General features: G+C 35.4%; 1 protein-coding gene across 6 annotated transcripts in view; it reads right to left on the minus strand.

The window, feature by feature from the left end:
• The window catches only part of LRRC4C (leucine rich repeat containing 4C), a 483,012-nt gene that overhangs the window by 87,510 nt on the left and 370,928 nt on the right, over nt 1-24,574 (minus strand). For 4 of the 6 annotated variants that reach the window (XM_054275195.1, XM_054275201.1, XM_054275194.1 and 1 more), the window contains 2 exons: nt 10,740-10,829; nt 9,393-9,530 (listed from right to left, as the gene is read on the minus strand). The gene's annotated coding sequence lies outside the window, so the exon portion shown is untranslated. Of the gene's footprint in view, nt 1-1,442; nt 2,537-9,392; nt 9,531-10,739; nt 10,830-24,574 lie in introns of those variants that run through there. The other 2 variants (XM_054275202.1, XM_054275198.1) reach the window with 1 other exon arrangement.

Here is a 24,574-nt window from a genome sequence, read left to right on the forward strand (position 1 = left end):
TTACAGCCCTTTTTTGTGTTGTTTCATGCAGGCAGCTTGTGAAGTGAGAAATGCTGCCAGAAATTAAAAGGGCTAAAATCTGGATCTATCAACACTTCTTTCCTCCCTGACCGCTCTCCCCTTCTCCAGAATATTGCTGCTAGAGAAAAGTAAAATGAGTGGCAAAGCTAGTTCTGCACCTTGCCTGCAAAAAGAACCCAACAAAAACCCATTCCTATTCAATGGTTCATTTAATTAATTGTTTCTCCCTCTCATTCTGCACCAGTTTTGGCCTAATACCTTCAGCTGGAACCTTAACATGTGAAGGCCAAGGTTGAAGAGGGCAGAGGTGAGGGAGGACAGAAAGAGAAGTAAAAGAAAGAAAACTCCCTACTCACGAGCTATGCAGTCATGCCAGGAGAGGGGACGGAAGTAACACTTTTCCCCACAGGAAAACATGGACCTCTATTTTAAACATCGTGTTATCCTCCCTTTATTCTACCCTCCCACACGACATTTCTCCAGGAAGGGAGAGATATTTGCTGGTCTGCTACACAACATTGCTATTTTCTGAAGCTCACCATTTACAAGCCACTTTTTAATTATTTTCATTACCAGCATAATAAAGAAAGTCTCCTGACACCTCCGAATCCTCTCACTTCTTGTCAATCAAAGTAAATCTCTTTTAACTGCCATGAAAGTCCAATGGAACCCTGAAGGATTCACCACAAAATCACAAAGAATTTCCTAGGAGATCCAGAGGGCATGGGTGGCCAGTATAGCAGTTCCCTAAACTCCCCTTCAATAGGAGAATATCCTCTCTCTGCGTATTACTGTCCTTTCTTAGCAATGGGGTGTAAAACATGTCATTTCGCTTGGAGCTGCATCCTCAAAATCCATTAAAAGCCCCTGCCTCACACCCCCCCACTCCCGCCAAAAGCCATCCTTCACCTCCCTGCTTGATTATAAAATGTTCCTTTAAATACACCATATTGATCTGCAATGTCAGTCTGGATACCAGCATTCAAATCAGAGCCTTGAACTATTTTAAACACTTAGTAAATAAATAAACCTCCTCTGTGCATCTAATTCCATGCAACTTGCATCCGTTTGTAGAGACTGGGAAATCAGGCAGCACCCCCCCCTCACTGCAAGGGCTTTCTCAAAAGATTTCTTTGCTAGCAAACATTTATAAATGCTATAGAGACACACAGGCAGGTGTCTATAACACCCTACCAAGGCTCGAGTTTTAGGAATTTGAGCTACTGTGAGAATTCAGTTCTACCCTCATTCCTTCCCTTCTCTCTTCCCAACTGCCCCCCTCCAGCCATTATCAAAATACAGTCAGGTTCTTTATTCAGGTGGGGGGGAAAGACTGAGAAAAGAGGAATAAGGATGAAAGAAGAAAGGCAATGGGGCATAGTTCCTTTTCCAAAAAATAATAAAATTAAAAGTGTACTCACTGTATCCTCAAAGACTATCCAGCTGGAAATCCGAGTGATTATGAAAAACCAGGGTGGGGGAGGGGTTAGAAAACTCTTTCATTTCAGCAACCAAAACAAAATTAAAAACAAGAAAGGAAATTTAAAAAAAAAAAAAAAAAAAAGGATATCCAATTGCAATTTCCCAGCAATTTCAGTCCATACAGGTGCCAATCCAACCCAACACTGCTGAACTCTCCCCTTCTGGCAATTTGCTTTCTTCTTCTCTGTCCTTATTTTCTCGGTGGCTTTCAACTTTTCTGCTTAAAATTTCTGTAGTAGTAATGTTGATGGTTGCCTCCACTGAAGAGTAGTGGTTTAAAATAACAGGAAAAAACCAAAAATCCTTGAGAAGGATGAATAGTCCTTTTCCTTTCTGAAACTTTTCATTCCACTGTGGATCATTTGCTTAATTTCCTTTTTCTGAGGTTTTCTGCCTCTTTGGCTCCACTGCTCCCCATTGCTCTCTATTTGTTTTTTCTCTGGAGAGCAGAAATAACTGTATTTCCTTTTAAGCAATCTTCCATCTGCATTCTTTTAATGTAATTTTGTTGTGACACTTAGGATCCAGGTCTTGCCAGACAATTTTCTTTTTGCTCCTTCTTTGCTGCACTATCAATTATCCAATCCATGTGTCTCCACATTAGAATGGGGATTCCCATTCTTATTTTCCTCTATACCCCCACACTCCTTTAGAAAAGAATCTCCTCTTGCATTTAAATTTTTATTCCTGTCTGTCAAAACAATAAACTTTTAGTCTCTCTCCCCCCTCTCCAAAGATCTGATTAGATTTCCAATCACAACCCAGTGCGCAATTGGATTTTTGATTTCGGCAAGAAGCCAGCAATCCACAGCATCAGCACCCTCTCCTTGTTTCAAACTCCACGTTATATCCTTTTGCCTTCCCTCCAACTCCTCTGCATTTTCATAATTTCACATTAAATGAAATGAAGGAGGGAGGGAGTAGAGAAAAATTCAAGGTTCCCACCAGCTGTCAAGGATAAATCCATCACCTCGTTATTTTTTAAACACTTGGGATGGGTATTTTTAACGCCCACTCTCGCCTTCCCCCCCCCCCCCCCCCCCCCCCCCCACTTTTCAAAATCCTTCAGATGTTAGAACTCCCCCGATGGGGCACAAAGAAACCCGAAAAGATGTGATTTGTCCTTTTAGCTGTAAATTTCAGAAGCGTACTTTGCTTTTCATTTTAGCTTCCTCTCCATCTTTTGTCCAGCAGCTCTATGAATCCAGAAGCAGTGAGACGGATAAACTTCTATTTCTTTGAGGAGAGAGAGGGAAAGAGAGAGAGGAAAAAGGATAAAAGCTCTCCCGTCTCTGCCTCCCTTTTCCTCCCTTTCTGTGTTTCAATGCAGGTCTGATCTCATTTCCAAGCTGAGCCTGGTGTATTTCAGATGTACAAGTTGGATTTCCCTTCTGCACAGCAGTGAGTTAGTCTCCCATCTTCTTCCACACGCCAGTTATCTTCCCCCTTTTCTTCCTTCCTTCCTTCCTGCCTCCCTCCCTTCCAAGATGACACAGTCCCAGGAGCGCAGCCGGTTCTTTCAGCTTTTAGTTTCATCCCTGGCATGCATAGCCCTTTGCACAGCCGAAACGCTTCCCTCCTCCTATGAGCTGCAGCTTGAATTCTCCCCGTGTGAGCATGTAGGGACGCATGTATGTGTATATCCAGCTCCTGACAGCTGCGGCTGTTGCTGGGAGTAGCTCCGCTTTTCAGTCGCTCTGGCTTTCTCCTACTCCCCACCTTTCAGTGGCACCCTAAGATTTGCAAATGTCCCAGGGCTGGTCGCTCTGGCTACACTCCTCCTTCTCCCCTCTTCCTCTGTTGCGGTTTGTTTCTTCTCTCTCTCTTTTTTTTTTTTTTTTTTTTTAAATTTCTTTCCCCCCTCTGTCCCCTTCTTCTCTCCCCCCCCCCCCTTCCCTTTTTCTTTGCTTGTGATCAGTAAAATACAATTACCCAATTACCTCCCATCATCTTAGCACTGATTGGTCAATTGCATTAACACTTGATGTCAGGGAAAGGGGCCGGGAGCTGCTCCGACGTGACACTGCTGCCACCTGCTTGACAGACTGGGAACAAACTCAGGGTTACCTTAAGAAATCTCCGAGTCAGAAAGCAGTAATTGAAAAACAAGGGATCATCTTAAGGAAAGGAATGTCAAAACTAATTTTCTTAAAAGCCTGCCTGATTCTGACAGCTCAACCAATATTCTCAGGTTCCAGCCTAGCCGATGAGGCAGAGTAAATGACAGCAAGATGAAATGAGGTATGAAGTTGTCTTTGCAAAAGAAGTACAGGGCAACCAGAATTCACAGGTACTGGCTCTGGCCACCGATGTAGAGGCACAATGGTAATATGAAACAAGGTATAAAGTTATCTTTGCAAAAACTGTAACAATGAAAATAATTTGCATTGAAAGACAATCTGATTTCCAATTACAGAAATCAATGTTTGTTTAAAACTTGTATGCACATAAAAATTACCTAAAATTCCATTTTGGCAGCTGTTCAAGGGCAAAAGCCCTTTTAACAGCTTCAAGGTTTCAATGAGTTTAAGTCCTACCTTCAGTAAGCTGTGACAGCAAGGCAGCAATGCAACATCTGGGCTCGCCTATCAAATCTGCCACAGTTTGATTACAATGGCTTCAGACATGCATTTTGGAGTTTTCTGAACTGGCTCTCTAATTTGAGTTACTGAAATATTGACATATTTTTTGTGCTCTTACCTGCTTGCCCAGGTATGTTAGATGTACTTATCTATATCACCTAAAGTGCTCAGAGTTGTGCTTATGTCTCGTTTCTCCAAGGGATCTAAGTTCAATGGAAATTTTACAGAAAATTTTGTATGTGTAAGGTCAGATACAATACTCACTTCATGGAAACAGAAAGTGGGCGATGTATGTGCTGGCACTTGTCTCTCTTAAAATCAGAAAGATATTATTTATAGATCCAACTCCTCCATACAACCCAAAAAAAAAAAAAAGTCAGGTGCTTTAATGGTAATTATAGCAAACTTCAAATTACAAGCAGTAACTGAGTTATTTCATGCACATTGTAATATAACTAGCTCTTTGCTCAGTCCTCCGTCAAATAGTAAATTTATGTTTGGTAGCCTTACTCAGGCTTCAGCTTTTGTGTGAAATTGACAAATGTGAATATAAAATAAAGTGTAAGTTCTATGTCATATTAGAAGTTTTTCCAGAATTATAAAATCCATAAGCTAGCTGAATTCAGTCAAGTAACACTTACTGAATCATTAACATTGACTTTCAGATTTATTCTACTGACTCAACAAGCTTTCTGGTGAGAAGGTCCTACTAGATATAAGTTAAGCAACTGGAACTGGGTACATTTATCATCTGATCTTACTATCCCTGAAATCAGTGGCAAACACAAATTACCTGCAATGGGTGAAAGGCTGAGCGTGTAGCAATAATAAATAACCCAAACCTAGCAGTCTTTCCAATATGCTGAAAAAGTCTCTGGGTTTTTTTTGAGTAAGGTTGCAAGTGTGGTAGGACATGAAGTAACAAGTTACTTGCTGACAAGTATCAATCTTTTTCTCAGTTGGTGAGCTTATTTTGTTCCTCTCTGATTCACTGATGCTGGTGGTGTATTTTGGGCCTACAAGCATCTTATAAGAGTCTTTTTCTTTTAACTACTCAAAATCCAAAAAACCATAAGGTTGCTCCTTTTCCCAGGAGGATAAAAACATCACCGTCTAATATGTTTCCTGCACTGTTTTTCCAAGAAGTTCCTGAAAAAATTCTTGCTACTATTAAAGAATCTGTGAGTGAAAGCAAAGGTTTCTATAACTGAATTAAACAAATATACAGGTGTCAGGTGCAGAAGATTTTGGGCATCCAATCAGAATCTAAGACACAAACTCTGCTGTAGCTACAGTATCTCTGTTGATTCAAAGGGATACTTATGATAGAAATATGTGTATTTTCAAATGACATCAAAATACACATTTCCAACAGATAACTGCTTAAATATATTACATATCTTTCTATATACAAAGATATATACAAAGATAATATATTTGCTGGCATATGTGTGGCTAAACAAAAAAATGTATCAAAACTGCAACATGCTCTAGGCCATGATATGATCTCAAAGTTTTGTTATCTTTAATACATCGATTAGGCTTTATCACCCAATAAACATAGAAGGTAGTGTGATTAGTTTCTTAGAACATAACTTTAAAGCAATCTAGTTTGCAATATTTACAGGATAACATTCCATGCTACATGAAAAAGTAAATATCTTTATACAAAAAAAAAAATATAATTGCATTTATCTGTTTAGAAGCATATATTTCACACACATATGAAACCTATTTAAACTAAATATTTTGGTACTATCACAATAACTCATTTCTTAATCAAATGTTAAAAGACTATCATTAACTCTGGAGAGAACTGTTACGTTTTTCCTCCAGCACATAATATACTGTTGCCTTGAAACACTGTTGTTTGTATATTGCCTTCAATCTTGCCCAGTGCTGAGTATGAAAGGATAACAAAATTCAAATGTATGTACTGGCAAATATTCACAACATAAACACGAAGAACACATTGTTATAAAGATTGCTATATAGATTGTTTTCCTTTCCAGCAGACAAGGCCAGTTACAGAACTCTGTGTATGACTAATACTGTAAGATACTAGTGGAAACGACCAAACATTCACAATATTCAGTCATTTGGTGGAAGAGAAATGTGGCTAAAGACTAAGAGAAAAGGATTCTGACCCTAAACAAAGGAGAAGAGAAACATTGTAATTGAATAAACAGAACCAAATTTTGAGGAAAAAACCAGTAAAACAGATTGCTTTACTTAGACAAAGTGAAAAACAATTGCAGCACTTTCTTAAGTCAGTTGACAGTCCCACCATCCTTTCAAATAAAAACTAGGAAATCATAAAGAAAATAAAATATTATTTTTTCTTTTTTATTTAGTATTTCTGACAAGAACATGTTTGCATATGTAGAGAGTACTTGAATTCTGTTAGAGCTTTCTACTTTCAAAAGGGAATAAAATTCGCTGACAAACATACTTTTGACTGCACAGATCTAGGATCAAGCTTATTAATTAATTCATTAATTCAATGGATCTCCTAAAATTCTCAGACTATATAAAATACATTATATATGATCTAAAAGAAATAACATAAATATTCTCCTGTAATTGGAGCCCACAGTATATAATTTCCTGTTTCTGTGATTTCACTGATTATTGTTCAATTTTTTTTTTAATACAAAAAGCAATAAAATCAGGTGCATGCCATCAAAATTATCAATTGAATGATACTACCTCATTTATTGATTTTCATGGGCTTTTTTTTCCTGATGTTTACAGTTCTAGTGAGATTTTTTTTTTTTTTGCAAGTAATTTCTACTGGGTCAGAGCAGCTTGGAAGAAGTAAAAGAAAAGCTATCTTCCTTCCAGGAAAATCTGGATAAAACCACAGCACATGATTTTGGCACAGGGATGTGTACCTGACTGTTCTATAACTAACCTCTTCATAATATCATAATAACAACTGTTTCTGATAATGATGGAATTGAATGGTGGGGTTTCTTGTTTACATTTGAAGGGAACCACATTCTCAAAACTTCTGTATGCCTATTGTGTGTTCCTTGTGCAGTTGGGTAAATAGGGCAAATTTAGAATTGTTGTACATTTGTACAAATTTTCATCTTCCATGCTAACCATCCATGACTGAAAACAGCCTGCTGTTTGAAGAGACTTTCTAGAATTTCTTCTTATGGAACTGAGTCACTTATTGTCAAGTTTTCTGTTATGCAGAGGCAAAACCAGTTCCCCAAGCTGATCAAGAGTCCTAATGGTATCCTGGGCTGCACCAGGCATTGCCAACAGGTGGAGAGGGGTGATTCTTCCCCTCTGCTCAGCCCCAGACAGGTCACACCTGGAGTGCTGTGCCCAGATCTGAGCTGCTCACTGCAAGAGAGACATGGACAGAATGGAGAGAGTCCAACAAGGCAGTATAAGGACAACATATTAGAGCATTTTTCCTATGGGCAAAGGTTGGAAGAACTGAGACTGTTTAGACTGGAGAAGAGGAGGCTTGGTGGAATCTTATTAATGTCTCCATGTGCATGGAGGAAGGGCGCAAAGGGGATGGAGCCAGTGATGCCCAGTGACAGAACCAGAGGCAGTGGGCACACACTGAAACATCAGCGGTTCCCTTTGAATATCATGAAACATTTTTTACTATGACAGTAAGAGCACTGGCACAGGTTGCCCAGGGAGGTTGTGGAGTCTTCCCCCCTTGGTAATATTCAGAAGCCATCTGGACATGGCACCAGGCAATTTGCTCCAGATGAATCTGCTTGAGCAGTGGGGATGGGCTATGTGACCTTAGAAGGTCCATTCCACCCTCCAGTATTCTATGATTCTGCAATTTAACAGTCCATAGAAGTATTTACTTAAAAGAAAAATAAGAAACCTCATATTTAACTGGTAAAAATATTTTTTCTCAAGTGCTCTTAGTTTCTCATTTACTGTGGGCTTGTCAGAGTTATGTGCTTAGCATTCAACTCTGCACTAGCAAAGGGTTTCCTTTGTTTTCTAAAATGAATTATGCATGGAGGAAAAAAATAGGAGAAAGAAAAAAGGTAAAAGTTTCCTAATTCAGCTCTTGCAATCATGTTGCAATTCTGAATGGGACATATAAATTTCAAGTGTTTTCACCACATAGCTGTTCTGAGAATAGTACCCAAATCCTGTGATTTTCTTATGCTATTAATTTCAGGCTTAGAATTTGGATTGAGAAGAATTCTCTCCTTTCTAGGACTGAGCACCATTGACATTAAGCTGTCATGAATTCATTCCATAGGGAGGAATTACTTCTTTGATTTCAATGGACCATCTCCAGATTAATGCAGGTGTAAATGAGAATAGAGCATTCTTTATTTTATATCCATGCCCCATTTAATATGTACTTGGTTTTCTAAATCACACAATTATATAATCATTGAGATTGGAAAATGTTAGTAGAGCAAAAAAGAGGGACAGTTTCTTTAAAATTAAATTTTTGAGAATTAAAATTTAAGAATATAGACAACTAGATTTGGGCAGGAATAATCCATCTGTTTGAAAATAATGTCTTTATCGTGTGACAGCCTTTTTTTCCCGAAGTGAATATTAAATAGCAAAAATATGATACTTTGACACACAGACGAATGTATCAGACATCCTAATTTCTTCTCCTGTGGAGTTATTGTGACTGGAAAATACAATTTCCACATATTGAGAGACAACCTAGCAGCCATATTTTCCTATCTTGTCCTTATATTTAGCATTTATTTAAAGTGAAATTCTGATACAGGGAAAAGATTTATAATTTAACTTCTGAGCCAAAGAAAAGGTAACATCCAAGATCTCTAAATTTTCATCACAACAAGCAGGATAGTTTGCTTTAACCATGCAAAGAAAGTTACAGCTTTCAATAAACTGGGGAGGAAAATAAGTGTTGCATAGAAAGGGCAAATTGTCAAAATGGAGAAAATATGAAAATTTTGTGCCACAAATAACATTTCCAAAGCAGATAACTTCAATATTCAAGATCTCTTTTCAGGTACATATAAAATAAATTACTTCAGCTAAGTATCTTCAGCATCTTCTATTCCTATGCCCAACATTGGGGAATCATCTGTACATGAGAAAATATTTTCACTTCATCCTCATTTGTCAATATGAAAAAACTCAGTACTTTCATAGCAATTTTTTTTTCTACTCCCTTTTCCTTTTATTTTTTTTTTCCCTTAAAATAGTAATGGCACATCCTTGGCCACCAGTAAACAACATAAGCTTTTTTTTCCAGATTTTTCTAAATTCAAATGCATTGAAATACTATAATGCATATTATATAAGGACCTGATTTCTTACCGTTGGTGCTTGTAGGACTGCTGCGAGTGATGTGGGCATCAAAAGTGTTATAGCCAGGACTCACTGGGATTGTATTTCCAGAGTCTTTGCATGATATCAAGATGGGCTGTTTGATTCTCTCCACACCTGCCTCTCTACCTGTAAAATGGAAATATACTTACTGCATGTGTTAAACAGGAGGGACTCACCTTTATTTAGGGAGTGTAAAGTCTTCCACTAGTGTCCGTGTATGACCTGACCCATAATCACCACATGATGTGCACTACAGCAGGCAAGGCAGATTGGAAAATATAAGGTAGCAATTGGGGTAAAAAAGCCATCCCTCTAAATAATTATCATTCTTTTCTGTACCCTAGCAGTCAACACCTGATATCAAATAATTTAAGATCCCTGAGCGTGTTATAGCGTAAATGTACATCAACAGATGTTGACATAAACTAGAAGGATGAGAAGTCAGAGAACAATTTAGGACCTAGAAATGAACAAAGGCAAGAAGCACTGTATTTATACTCACCAATGTTCTGAACTATGGTATAGGTTACTTAAAAAATTACTCTTCAACTTTAATTTCTCTGGATTTTTTCATCAGGCGCTCAGCTCTCCCTTCTATCTCCACAAACACATTAAAACTCTACATCATTTGAAGAGCATATGAAATACCTAATCATCTTCAGTATGATCTTAGAGAGATGGATGAAACACTACAAGACAATGCTGAGCCTCTTGAAACTCTTTTGGAATTTACTGGGTTACTGCCACTCTAGAGCAGACCAATAGCCTGCCTAGTCTGCTGTATTGTCATTTCTAAAAAGAAGACAAAATTGTTCCATAAGTTCACTTCATAAAGCACTATAAGCAGAAGAATAGCCAAGACAAATATTCATTGGATTTGCACTTAAGCCCTGGAAATGTTGCAAGTGGAAAAGATAATTCTAAATTTTGGAGACAATGAGAGGAAACAGGTTTAATACAAATAAACTTCGTTGTCCCCATCAGGGAAGGATCCTTTGAAAAGGTCTTAAAAAATCTGTGGTTGAGAACTTTTCTCATTCTTTATTTACCCCACATTAGACATAGACACCCTAATAAGAAGAAATGCTGTCAGTCACAAGTGGCAAATGTGATGGCAAGAATAAGGATGACTTAAAGGATATTTATTTTCTTAGAAAATATTTTAAACATTCAAATTATTATTTTATTTTTATTGTATTAATAATCAATATTTTCTTCTTATTTATTTTTTATTCAGTGATAATTTAGGCTAAGTTTTCCTACAAATTCTCTGAACTTCATTTCCAGGGGAAATGGTACTAAATATGAAATCAATAGTAAGTATTAAATCAATACTCACCTTACTGAATCACATCTGATCTTCAAGGTCTCGGGAAGAGTTTCTTGTTAAAAGGATTACTTCTGGTGATGAACAGGATAAAACACCTGTAAGGGATGTAACATTGTTTTAAGAAGCTGTACATCATGATTATTATAAATTGTTTGAGTGTGGGGAAAAAAGCAAAGGAACCACAAGATGTGATGCACAGAAGTCTGGATTTGATCCAGAGTTATACTAAATGCTTTTTTGTTTTTCAGACCTTCTATTTCTCTCTCCTTGCACTTTTCTCCTAGCTTAGATTGAGGCTACATTTCCTTTAAATTGTATTTGCTTTACAATCCTTTGTGCATGTCAATGGAAGTATAAAATATTAAAAAATTCTGTAAGAGATAAGGAGCACTACTGGCTCCAAAAATCACAGTACTGATAGTCTTTGAACAATAAGAAGGGCTAATATTAAGAAAATTAGAATAAGAGGCTAAAGAAATATTCTCAGAAGTTATTCAAAGCTTAATGGAAAACACATTTTGTAAAAATCAGGAGGTCAAAGGAAATGACCTTTCACTTAAAATGTTTCATGTGGGCCTTATTTTCAGAAGCAGCACAGCAATATTTGCTAAATCCAGCTCCAGTTAAAATGTGTTCTCCAAAGATGAGCCAACTACAATGAGTCATCACTTTTGGAAAACACATTTAGTAACTCCATCCATGAAGGCATAGAATTGGAAGCAGGAATTAACCATCTATGATACTAAAGCACAAAAAGTACATTTTACTAGCATTTCTTTTCTGGAAGAGAAATTTAGAAGAAAATATTAGGTTCAAAATAGAATTGTAATACAGTCTCTCAAAAAATTAAGGTTCAAAAGCGGTTTCAATTTTATATTCAAATCTGCTCCAAGAAATATGATAATTAAAGACAAATCAGTTTGGTTTTTTTTATTTAATGCTCCTGCCCTAAGGTTTTTTAGGAAAATAAATACAAACAAAAAAGAAATCTATCCCTTGTTATTTATTGATATGAAAACAAACAATAAATATGTGGTTTCAAAGTGATCATTGTACAGAATTGTGGTCCTTTAGCATTTTTTTAAGAATTCACATAGCTATTGAAAATCACAGAATTGTATGTAAATTGCTGTTTCTTTTCCTGCATGACTAGTGCAGATAGAAGAATCAAAAATTGGTTTGTGTCTGCCTTTTTTTGAGATACATTACCTATGTACATAGATGTTTATCATGAAAAATGGAAATGTCTAAATGCTGTCATGTTTGAATGTAATTGCCATGGAGGTTTTATAGTTAGAAAGACTTAAGGAATAGCTATTTATTTAAAAGAATATTCCAAAATGTGTGACAAATAATTGATAAAATTTAGATATATATTTGAAAATAAACTATATTATAGATACTAGAAAGTATATATTTTTAGAAAGATCGATGCAGATTGGTCCTTAAACTCGATAGTTTAGGATTTTTTGCTTGTTTGCAGGCAGAGCAGCATTGGCATTGTTCCTATTAAATTAATGTATTTAAGATCAGAAATTCTTAAATTATTATTACTCACACAAGAATTTGAACTTGCTGAAATTCTTCAATTTAAAATTTTCTGAGGAACATCAGAGCATCACAAAACCTGACTTTATTCTGCAAACAAAATCTCTAAAACATATTCTAAAAGGCGCTCAAATGTGTGAATTTGGAAAATTCTGTGATTTACAGATTTTTTCTAAGTGCATTAATCAGCTAACTCCCATATATTTTCAACTTTAGAAGCCTTCCAGAAAAGAATACTAATTATTTGTTTCCTAATATAACAGAAATTAATACATGCTAAATGTTTAAGGTCCATGTGTAACCTTGCAGGTAGTCAGCACCATCCAGGTCAGTTTAATCATACTGATATTGATAACTATCTCATTTTTTGAAAGACTTAATTTCTATTCCTTATTTCTTTTCAGCAGAAGAAAACTAGCAGCTTGTCACTATGGTATTAGGTGGGAGGCAGTGCATGGCAAGATATGAGTCAGTCATTAAGCCTGCTGGTCAGTGAAAAAAACCCTAAAACTCAAAACAAACTGCAGCTTGTCACAATTACTGGGGCAATTCTGTGCAGAGAGAATATGCATTAGGCAATTTATTCATGGATGGGAATTTATTTCCAGAATATGCTAATACTAAAACAGGGGATACATTTGAGATACCTCTTCTGTACTTTGCTGCAAAAAACTTCAAATATCTGCATTTTATATATTCCCACTTTAGCAAACTGATTGATGTTTTTTCTCTGGGCTAGTTCTGTATTATACCAATGCCCATCCTTGGGATTTTATTCTCTAAGATATTTAAGTGGGATATTTATAGGGAAACCATGCTGATGAAGACCTTATATGCTAAGCTCTAGAATGACAAGAATTTCTGCTTTGGTTAAATGAGAGCAAGTATATAAATATACCTCAGCCCTTTGTCACAAAAGTGTGTGGGAGAGGCACATTAGGCGAGGTGCTAGAAGTGAGGGAAGCTCTAACTACTTGCAGCTATGACACATTATTATTCATTGCATGGCATGTCACTCCGACTGTCATAATGCACAGCAGAGAGCATGCACGTTATCAGTGCAGAACAGCACTGAGGGGCTGCAGAAGCACCGGTCATTTGGGGAAAATACCTCTGTAACAATCCAGGCACAAGTTTGCTGCCCTTTGTGAAATGGATCTGGCAACACAAGCAAGGGGATCATCAGCTGGTTACTATCAACAAAATTCATCCATTACAAATGGAGACATATCTAAAAGGGCTTCCTGACGTGGTCAGAATTCTCTATGCAAATAAATATTTATAAATAAATAGCCAATAAATATTTTCCAACAAGATATATCAGTCTTGGAGAAAGTGATCTGAACAAAGAACAGGTCAAATGCTCGAGAAGTTGTATGGGTACCAAAGTCAGTACAGTGCTTTGTGCTGTGGAAAAAAGGTTAAGAAGAGAAGGCAGAATCTGCAGGGTCCGAGAAAGCACAAATACAAAACCTAAAATCAGCCAGGAAGAATGAAAATAAATAAATCAGCAAAGGAAATCAGATATAGGCATCAGGTTCAAACACACACAAACAAAACAAATGAGTCAATTAGACAAAGAAGGCAGTCTGAATTTCTTGAATATGAAATTATCAATTTATAGATATAAAAAAATCAAACTTAGTTTTTATGTATTTGAAAATTAGCTTTTATGAACAAAAATCTATGGTTTTTTCTGACAAAAAATTTGCTTTCTTAAGTATTTTCAAACAATGAAATCACAATGTGCAAGTTCATTTTTCAGGCCCATCTTTAAAATGATTACAATATTAAAATGATTGCAAACTTCTTCAATTTTTCTGCTTCTTTCTGTTATCTTTTCCCATACACAGTAGAAGCCTCTGTTTAGGAATTTTGGTTTTGGTTGACTTTAAAGTCAGGCTTTAGCAGAAATTCAGAGAATCCTCAAACAGACTTACCAGGTCAGAAAACATTACTGCAGTGTATCGTAACCAACCCTGCGTGAGACTTTCAGGCACTGGTATCAGCACTTCCAAATGTTATCTATACTTCACTCATTATATTTATTTCAGAATGCACTTGATAATATGATAAAAATCATATGGTAATTTTCTTTGTTAGACGATGAGTTTGAGCAGTAGTGACTGAGGTGAAGCACATTTCCAAGGAAACTATGAGGAACTAATTATCATGCTCCTCTATCAAGGATATAAATTTGTCTATCTATGAAACCCTGTGAACTTGTTACCTTTCAATAAACAAAACACTCACACATTAAGTTGTACTGATGCAGGTTTTTTCATGGCAGTGTGCCTATAATCCACGTATAGGAATCATCTCACAGACCCACAAAGCATACCATCCTCAAAATTTCTGGTAAGTGTTTTGCAATAGTTAACACACAGAACTTGCACATCAACAGCAAGAATTGGGATTTGTGTTCAATTTCATTCAAAATTTCAGTAGGTAAAAAACAATACTGTCACCATCATGTCACCATCATTTTTTATCATTGTTCAAAAGACATTGATGACAAAGGACCTGAACAAAACTTTCTAACTTGCTCAGGAGTTTAATGGTCTAAGCAGTACAAAGCATGTTCCTCATTGTGTGACCATTTCCTAACTCACTGAACAATTTTAGAACAGTAAACAAGCAATTTAGAACAACATGGCTGAGGACAAAGGTGATATGGGAAGGTCAGGATGAATATAAAAAGGAAAACTGGAAAGGATTTGTGTGTTCATATCTTCATTAAAAAGTCAATATTTCTTTCAATAAGCATTGCACCATGTATAATTAATTTTTCATAAGATTCAGAATTGTTATCTGCCGATTTTTGCCAAACTTTTTATAAAAACTACCTCATCTTTACACTTTTTATTGAACAACCAGGGAAGTTAAAGACAAAGAAGAGAGGAAATATACTGTTGCAGAACGTGATACTCTTCCTAGAACATTCTTGGTTTGGGTTTTGTTGGTGTTCTCCTTTGGTTTGTTTTGTTGTTTTTTGTTGTTTCCCCCCCCCCCCCCCCCCCCCCCCATTAATATTTACAAGGGACAAATTAAATTACAGAGTCATTACTTTGGAAAGGAGGGGGTCATCCAGTCCAGTGTTCTGCTTAAAATATATCTGATTAGAACAAGTATCTCAAGGCACATCCAGCAGAGACATACAAGACCTACAAGAGCCCACAATGTCTCTGGCATATCTTACCTGTTTTTTAACCACCCCAGAGTTTTAGGGGGTTTCCCCCTATTATTAATATGAAACCTGGGAGCTACAGTGAGAAGGAATTGCTTAGGAATGTTGTCTGTGCTGTCCTGGGAGCTGAATTCACCATTGCAATGCTGGTAATCATTGTCTATTGAATAGGAACCTACTGCAGGGTCTCAGAGGAATAAATAGCACCCACTCTGCTAATCTAGGCACTAGAAATATTTCACACAAAGTCTTATACATTTAAATTTAGAATGAAAATATTGAAAAGGCAACCTTAAAACCAGAACAGTGGGATTAAGATATTAAGAATGATGAGACAACACCTGTATCTCCAGTACCTCAACAAGTTTATTAGCTAAAGAAGTGATGATCTTTATGCAAAATTGTCCACAGGGCATTGTGGGTCATCTGGTTTTATTCTCTGAGTTTTATTGATATCCTGCTTTTCCTTGTGGTACTCTGGTGTCCTGGATTTATTCACTATTGAAAATAAAGTTAGAATGGATTATCCAACACAAAAATGTTCATCTCAAGTCCCAGTCTTTCAAATAAATGAAGTATAACTAATATAGATAACTTTTACCCAAATGTGTCAGAAGTAGCTGTATTTTCCATTTCAAATTACACTGGATCATTCCAGATGAAACTGGCCTATTTTAGCCTACATAAATTTATATTGTTATTAGATATGGCATATCTTTTTGAATTTTTAGAAGCCAGACTAAAAAGACATTTCATGAAAATGTGGTAAGTTTGAAAATCTTGATAAAAAGTATATAAAGTTTTTTCTAATACACTGATATGTAAGTCTACGCAAAATATTTAATCAAAATAAAATTATATAAAATACAATCTTTAGTAATATGTAATTTTAGGATATGAATATACTAAGAAAAAGAGAATTACTGAGATTATAAAAAGATCCTGCTTTTGAATGATACCTGAAAAAATTGTGAATGCATAAGACAGTTTGTGGTCAAACATAGCGGATGTCCATTGAAATGGGAGGCCAAATGTGCATCAAGGATTCATTCTCAGATATTTCTAATGATTACTAGCCAGTTCCTACAGGACCTGCTCAAGAAATGTATACACAAATACTTTGTCAGAATTACCTTCATAAGAAAAGCTGAATTGCAGGGCCAGAGGTTGGACTTTGGTGACCCCTGTGGGTCCTTTCCAACTCAGAATATTCTATGATTTTAAATATTTTTTTACCTTTATAAAATGACTGTCAGCTAGTCTTGTTTTATAACACATAAGTATGTGTGTATACATGCACTTAATTCGTCTGCCCCATGCAAGAAGAGTAAAAATAATTTTGTGTGCAAATATAGCTGTAAATAGTAACCTAGAGAAAATGACTTGGACATACTGATAAAATTTAACAGGTATCATATGAGGATAGTGAAGTCTAAATTATCAGAAGACATGAAAAATCAACTGGGGATCAGCATATATGTTGAGTTTTTCCTGACAACTGTCATTCTTTTGCCAAAGTTCAGACTTCAGACTTCATCAAGCAATGGAGATGCCTCACTCTGACAGTCTTCCTCTGCTGCCTGCCAGCACTATCAAAGCATCAAGGCCTCTGAAACAAAACCAACTGATAAAAATTACTAGACCAAAAGGAGACCAAATTTGTTCACAAGAACTGTGTATTGTTAAGGAGGTTTATGTGACACAGTTTCATCAAGGAACTTCCTGTGTACAGATTTTGATAAGGGTGAGACTGATGCAGCAGAATGCACTTCTGTCTGTGGATACCTTTCTTCCATGTATATAGGACGTGACACCAGACTTCTGAAAGATTGTCTGGGAGATTGCAGAGAGATGTTTTGACCTATGCCTACTGTGTTGCATATGAATTATACTAAATAGGTCATTTAAGGAGTTAGGACGCGTTGGCAACAACTCTTAAAATATCTGTTAGTAATAATTTTTAAAAAAATGAAGTCTTAAAAAAAAAGGCAAGAGTGATTTCTAGTTTTTATTCCCCAAAAATAAAAATTATAAGTGTAAAAGACAGTCCTGTATCTCCTCCAGAACACAGCTGATAGAAGAAAATAAGCAAGACTAACTAGCACACTTATTATTATAAATCATTCTTGGCACCTGTATGAGTTAAAGCAAAAATCTAGTTTAATTTACAGCAACAGAAGAAAACTGGAGGAGTGGCAGGAATAAAATTGCTAACTTTAAGAACAACTTTCTTCAAAATGCACAGTAAACTTGATTGTGATTCTACTTCCAAAATGTTCAAATCATCAAACAGAAATAAATAAAATTGTATGTTCCTCATTTCAGGTAAATTCAGCAATACATGAGTCAACTCTTGATTTTCTCCTTGCTTTCAATAACCACACTAATAATACTCAAATCTGTTGCTATGTAATTTCACTTCACAGGAAAAAGTGGTTGCACACAGACTTTTTTCCAAACATTTGTATTTGTATGACCTTAAATTAAAAAGCACATATTTTATGCCTGCATTTTCCAGACTTATTTTAAATACTGATACATGCAAATCAATTCAACCTTGAATAATTCTCAAGCTATTAGTAAAGTACAAGACAAAACAAAGAAATTCTAATGTCACTTGAATTTGCCACAAATAGCCATCTTGCCACTAGAATTGGAGTAAAACCTCTGATTTTCACACATCTACTTGCTGGACTTGCCATGCTTTAGATGTCTGTGAGAAGTAAGTACCAGGGGGAAAAGTCAATTAATTTCCCTTAGCAAAAATTTCAGTATATTTAGCCCAGAGTGATTTTGTGATATTCTTGCACTTATTTTTCATGGACTGGCTCCCACATAACCATAAACAGTTTGTTTGCATCTTGAAAGTCACTGTCATAATTTTGAGCCACCAGTTAAATTAATTTATTTTATATTGTTTCTATTTGAGGAAAACAACTCATTTCTGTAATCAATGGGAAAATCACTGCTGTTTTGTATTCTGAAGGTCTGAAGAGAGGCTATAAATAGCAGAAATATATTATGAATATTTTCAAGTGAGAGCAGTAGTACAAACCAGTCTACTTGCCATTTCAAAACTAAGAACAGCTTTGTACTTTGAATGCCAATACAAAAGAAACACTAAAATTTGGAAATAATTTTATGAGGTTTGAATGTAAAAATAATCTTCACCTTGAATCTAGAAGTCATCTATCCCATTTTATATTTAGAAAAGTAGTTCCTTTAGGCAGGTAATATTTTTACTGCTCTACCTTCTCTCACAAGGTAGACTGTCACCCTTTTTGATAAGCACTCTAGATTTTTCAGGAAGAATTTAGTAATAGATATTCTACTGCCTTATGGTCCAATATTTCAGTGTCTATATTAGAATGAGATTTCCAATGACAACATGGAAAAAAGTGTCACAGTATAAACCCATATCCTACAGAAACCATATCCGATATTCACCAACATATCCTGCCCACATTCAGCATGGATTGCCCTTGTTTACAACAACTTTTCATGTGCTGAAAAATTTCACTATCCCCCACTTCCATACCTCATTCTTCTCTTCTTTTCAATGCCACTTGTTTCAGTTCTTTCTGAAATGCCAGTTTCTCTAGACCTTCTTTCTCCTCATTGCCAAGATATGTAATAGCTCCTTTTTGAAGCTGAATTTCAAATTCCATTAAAATCCTCAGAAATCCAAAGCAGAAACACTGCATACAAGATCAAACAATGTGCCTTTTGTTCTGAAATTATTTTTTCAAAATTGGTTTTAATAGAAAGAAAATGAGAGAAAATTTTAATTTATTTTGACACCAGTGTACTTTTTCTTTTTGATTTTGAATTTTAAAGGATTAGCTGGAAGATCATGCACATGCATGCATTCAAAATTTTTTTGTCTTTCAAACTCAAAGGTTAAAATGCAAACTCCTTAAATAACTTCAAAATCCTAATTACTAACCGATACACAATCTGCCCTTAGGAAATAACTTGTTCCTATAACATTATTTTGCCAAGATTGCCATGTACACATTTAAAAACTACTTGTGAAAGTGTCAATCAGTTTATAAGTGTTTTGTCCATATCGTCAAGTACTTCTGGGTTGTTTTCTGCATCATATTCTGCATTGCTTTGTGAGATTTAATGTTAAGTGACTCCCAAATCATTCTATAACACAGCTATTATTTGCTATTCAGATGGTTCTGTCTGTACTTAACATTATGATTTTTCATTCAGTTTTTCATTGTTTGGTTTTCATTAATTTTTCCAATTTGAAGCTTCTGTATTAAACACATTATGGTGTCTTAGAAGGATGAAAGACCACATGCCACTTTAATAGCACTTGCTTAAATTCACATCATCTGAACAATCCATTCCAGATACCCATATTTCTAGATATTTGTAATTTAGATCAGCAATTTAGGATACAGAGAAAAAACCCAATAAATAGTACAGCAAAAAATGAAGATGGAAAAATGTCACGGTGTGTGACTCAGAGTGATGATTTTCAACTGTTCCTTCTACATTTGAAATGAGACAAAGTTGATGTATGACAAGGTACAAACAACCATTGCATGCAGTGATGTCTCTGTCATTCCCATGAAAATGCCTGTGTGGGTTTTATTAGGAGAGAAAAAAACTACCCTCTGAAAATATCTTTAAGTGTATTGCTGGGTTTATTAAGAGCATTAGTGCTGAGTACCACCCTACAGTGCTTTTTCAGCACTTACAGTATATAACTTTTTTAATCTTACATAGTATGAAGACCACATACTCCCTGTAACTGAATTTTAATGAGTAAAATGTCTCTGGAGAGAAAGTGAAAAATAAAAATTCTGTTACTCAACTCATCCCATATCACTGATCATAAAACAACTCAAAAACCTGTGTGTAACATTTAGGCCATACTATCTGAATACGCATATATGGAAAAATTTTATGTTACACTGACACTTTGATATTTTTGGTAAGGGAGGCCACATCTCTACTTATACATGACTGAGATCTAATCTGTTTTCCATTTTGCAGATTTCTTTTAAGAATGAATTAATCAAAACAAGTGTATTCCTGTAAACTTAACCATTTTAGGCTGTTCTGGGAAGTTACAAAGAGATTCTGACGTGTGCACTTGCTGGGTGCTTGACATAAGGAAGCAAGGAGCACATCCCAAAAAAAAGCACAGAGGAAAAGAATTCTAAATACCATATGTTCTATGCCATTCTCAAATCCATTAAGTTTAAACAGAAACTTTTGGTACCTACAATTCTAATCAATAAATTAATTGCAAAATAACTGAGTTCATCTCAGCGACTTTTTAAATAATATTTCCAACCAGTAGTTAAAACTTTGTAAATGTCAGCCTATAAATCAAAGGTCGAACACAGTCTTGAGAGCTCTGGTATTCAAAAATACCCCATAGCTTTGCATCCAAGGCTCGCACTTGGAAACCCCTCAGTGTTCCACTAAATTCCAGATTTCTTGAACTCCTTGCAAGAATCATTTAGCCTTGTTCGGGTTCAGTCCCTTCTCCTTTTGATGGACTTGCAACTGTAAATAAATTCTTTCAGGATTCCTGTTTCTTCAGTTAATGCAGTTATGTTAACAAGACAGGGGCTTTTTAACTAAGAAGAAAAGCTTTTCTTCTGCTATTAGAAACCTTATTCTAAGTTTTACATTTTCTCGCATTTTATATACAATTAAACTAATACACTGCACTTTTAATACTGAGTCACACCTAATTGCAAATGTACACTCACTTTTGGATGATCTAGTCCAAACACAATGAGACACTTATGTTCATAGCAGCTCTGTTTCATATTGAGAGGGATTTATATGGAAAATATTCACATTAATTGAATTTCCACATCAAAAAATCCCCACCGAACACCAATAAACCCACTCAACCCTCTCCAAAAATATGCCAAACCAAAAAACTCCAAACAAAAAAGCCAAAACAACCAAAAAAAAAAAAAAAAAAACCAAAACCCCTGCAATCCTTAAAAAGGATTGTTACTTATCTCAGTGAAAGGCACTTAGATTCTGAAGTTCTAAAAAAAATTTCCATGAGAATTTGTTAATTCTCTAGTTTTAGGATGATCTTTTTTTTCTTTAACTTAAACAGTAGAGTAATGAAGACAACTGTCTGCCATGTAGTGAAGACAGCTGTATGCTGAACTCAGTTTGTATTTCAGTAACCACACCATACTCCTGCTGTCAAAGATCTTAATTCATAGGAATTTATACAGTACAAAATACAGTGGTGTAGAAATCTACCAAAAGGCCTAGCAACCACTTATAAACCACTCAATTTTACTTGAGGATTTAAAATAGTCTAGGGCTCCTGTGTGAAGCTTTGCACAGTGACTACTTCATCTGCTAAGATACAGCAGACCTCCTGTAGCAAGCTATATGTAGAATTATTCCTATATCTGATTGATAAGTAAATCAACTAATTATAGTCTAGTACTTACTGACCACACCTATAACATCTCATTAGGTAAGAGATGTTTATGTCTTTCAGAATCATCTCTCTGAAGATCCACAACAGTCAGATCCTAATCACCTAACTTTCAGGACATTTTTCTGATCTTGCATGTGCGTTGCTGTTTGTCAGAAGTATTGTGCTTCAATTTCACTGTAGTATGACAAGAAGAATAAATTAATAAACACCAACTAAATCTCCCCACAGCCTGCAACATTTCAACAACTAAGTCAGAAAGCCAAATTTACCACCTTAACATGCAATAATTTCACTGTTCAACCCCTTGAAAACCATCCCTAATTAGACAAAATAAGCAGTGATAAACTTGGGGCACAGAAAAAATCAAGTAAGTTGTTAATAAAATTTTAGTATTTTAACTTAATCTATTCACTCGATAATTTGGGATATTTTTATTTTCTTCTTTAATTAAGAAATATTATGTTCTACACCTTGAAGAGATTAATATTTAAATTAGTAATGCTTATGAAAATACTAGATCTGAAACTCCATTGTATTAAGAAAAGTCTGAGGCAATTTCACTATGAAATTGCTGAAATATTCCTGAGGATCTATATATTTAATTGACAAATCCAGTTGCCTTCATGATCAGCTACCTGAAACATCTTAGGTACAGTAAAGTTTCTTTAGTGAATTATGTTGACATGCTTTCTATTGTAATAATTAACCGATGGATAGCAGGACAAAAAGAAAATAGCAGTGGAAGAGATTCAAGAAACTTCTACATTTACAGAGGCAAAAAAACTCCATCAAATTCTGGCAAAAGCTGTAATGAAATGTAGCATCAAGTTACAGATTAAAAGCCAAAGGTATTTTTTCTATTCAGTACTCCAAGGAAAAATCAGCGAGCATTAAAACTCAATTCTTGTTGCTGAATCTGCATGCATAGGAGTGAACATGACTCAATCATCATTAAAGTACAGATGGACAGGCTATCATAAGTGATTTTTTTAAACTTTGTGAAATCTATCTCAGCAATCATTAATAATAACTACTAGGCATATTTACTTGGGATCACCGGGTCACAAAGGGCATGATAAACATAGTGACATGTTCGTGACATGACTGAAAAATGAGTTTTGTCCTGGCTGAGGTCTCCCATATGTGTCCTGTAAGCCCAGCTAATGAGGCAGGACAATCATTAAACCTGAATGAATTAATATGACATGAAGAGGAGAATCCACAGATGCAGTGACAGAGATGAAAGTAGGTCACATTCTCACAATTTAAATAGAAACAGTCTAGACAGCATTAACATGAGCCTCGAAAGACTTGTACTGAAACCCTCAGCACAAATCTGCAACATCTACTATGGCTGATGATGAATATAAGAATAAAACAACTAACAGAAAGATCACAGATATACATTAAATGGGAAAAAAGAAAAACTACTTTGGCTTTAGCTGGCATTCAGTGGATTAAAAATGTTTACAGCATACTCAATAAATAGGATAGAAACCAACCAATATAATAATTATTTTGAGGTAATTTCCCTTCAAAAGCCGGTGACTGTAAAAAAAAATACATCTCCCTATTATTTTACAAGAGTATTGAAAAGGCTTGTTTTCTCTAAACCTCTTGGCAGAACACACAATTTTAAAAAAGAAAAAAGCCTCAGATAGCCCACAAAAAAACCTGTTGCATAGAACAGTAAGAGTTCCTCATTCATTCTTTCCCTTCATCTTTATTCTTTGCTCTTTTTAAGAGGATAGAATGGTAATGTGGGGTGGACATGTGAAGCAGCAATGATGTGATGAAGACAAACAACTGAATTCCTAACATGATAAACTGAGATAGGAAAAATGTTCTCTGTTTAAATAAAAGGAAGAATAATGTTTACACAAAAATAACAACTGTTGATTATTGTTCAACACTTATATAATACATGGTGTGACCAGTTCCCAGGTGAAGCTTCTCTTCAAAATTTTTTTTACCACAGAGACTTTTTCTGTTTTGTGCACATCCCCTACCATGAAATGGAATGATACAACTACCAAATGATTTCCAAAGTCATGGATATTTCGTAATGTGTTGTAATGAGTGGATATTTTTGCAGTATTTAGCAGGTTATCTTTTTAGCAGCTGCTTGATCTGTGTTCCAGTAGTAGAATTACTTACTAACAAGAAGATGCTTCTCAAACTGTAGTGCCCTCTACAAGAAAAGGTATCACGCTTCATTGTATGGTCATGTTGCCATTTTAGATCGTTAAATTCCACCAAAAACCTGTACTAGGCTACCCCACCTTTTTTTTTCCCCCCCTCACTCCAACATTCTTTATAAGAAATATAAAATAGTGTGTATTGGTTCATTCCAATATAATATTGGTAATACTCACATTTTTTAGTATTTGTCCATGATTTTTATATCTTCTAGAAACAAAAGTCTGCGTACCTTATCTATATTAGGTAGGTATAGAAGTACCACAGAACTCACATTTTTATTATATAGGCAAAAGAATATTTTGCAATCATACAGCATTGTGTAATTTGATCTAAAGCCACGCATATTTCAAATATGTTTTAAGCAAACTCACATTTTAAATATATGAAAAAGTATTCATTTACTCACCAATTAAGTTCTATAGTTGTTTTAAACATAGAATAGGTAAATTTTCCTGTCA

Source organism: Melozone crissalis, unplaced genomic scaffold, assembly GCF_028551555.1.
Source record: "Melozone crissalis strain CALT ecotype California unplaced genomic scaffold, PUWL_Pcris_2 ptg000018l_1, whole genome shotgun sequence".
NCBI lineage: Eukaryota > Metazoa > Chordata > Aves > Passeriformes > Passerellidae > Melozone > Melozone crissalis.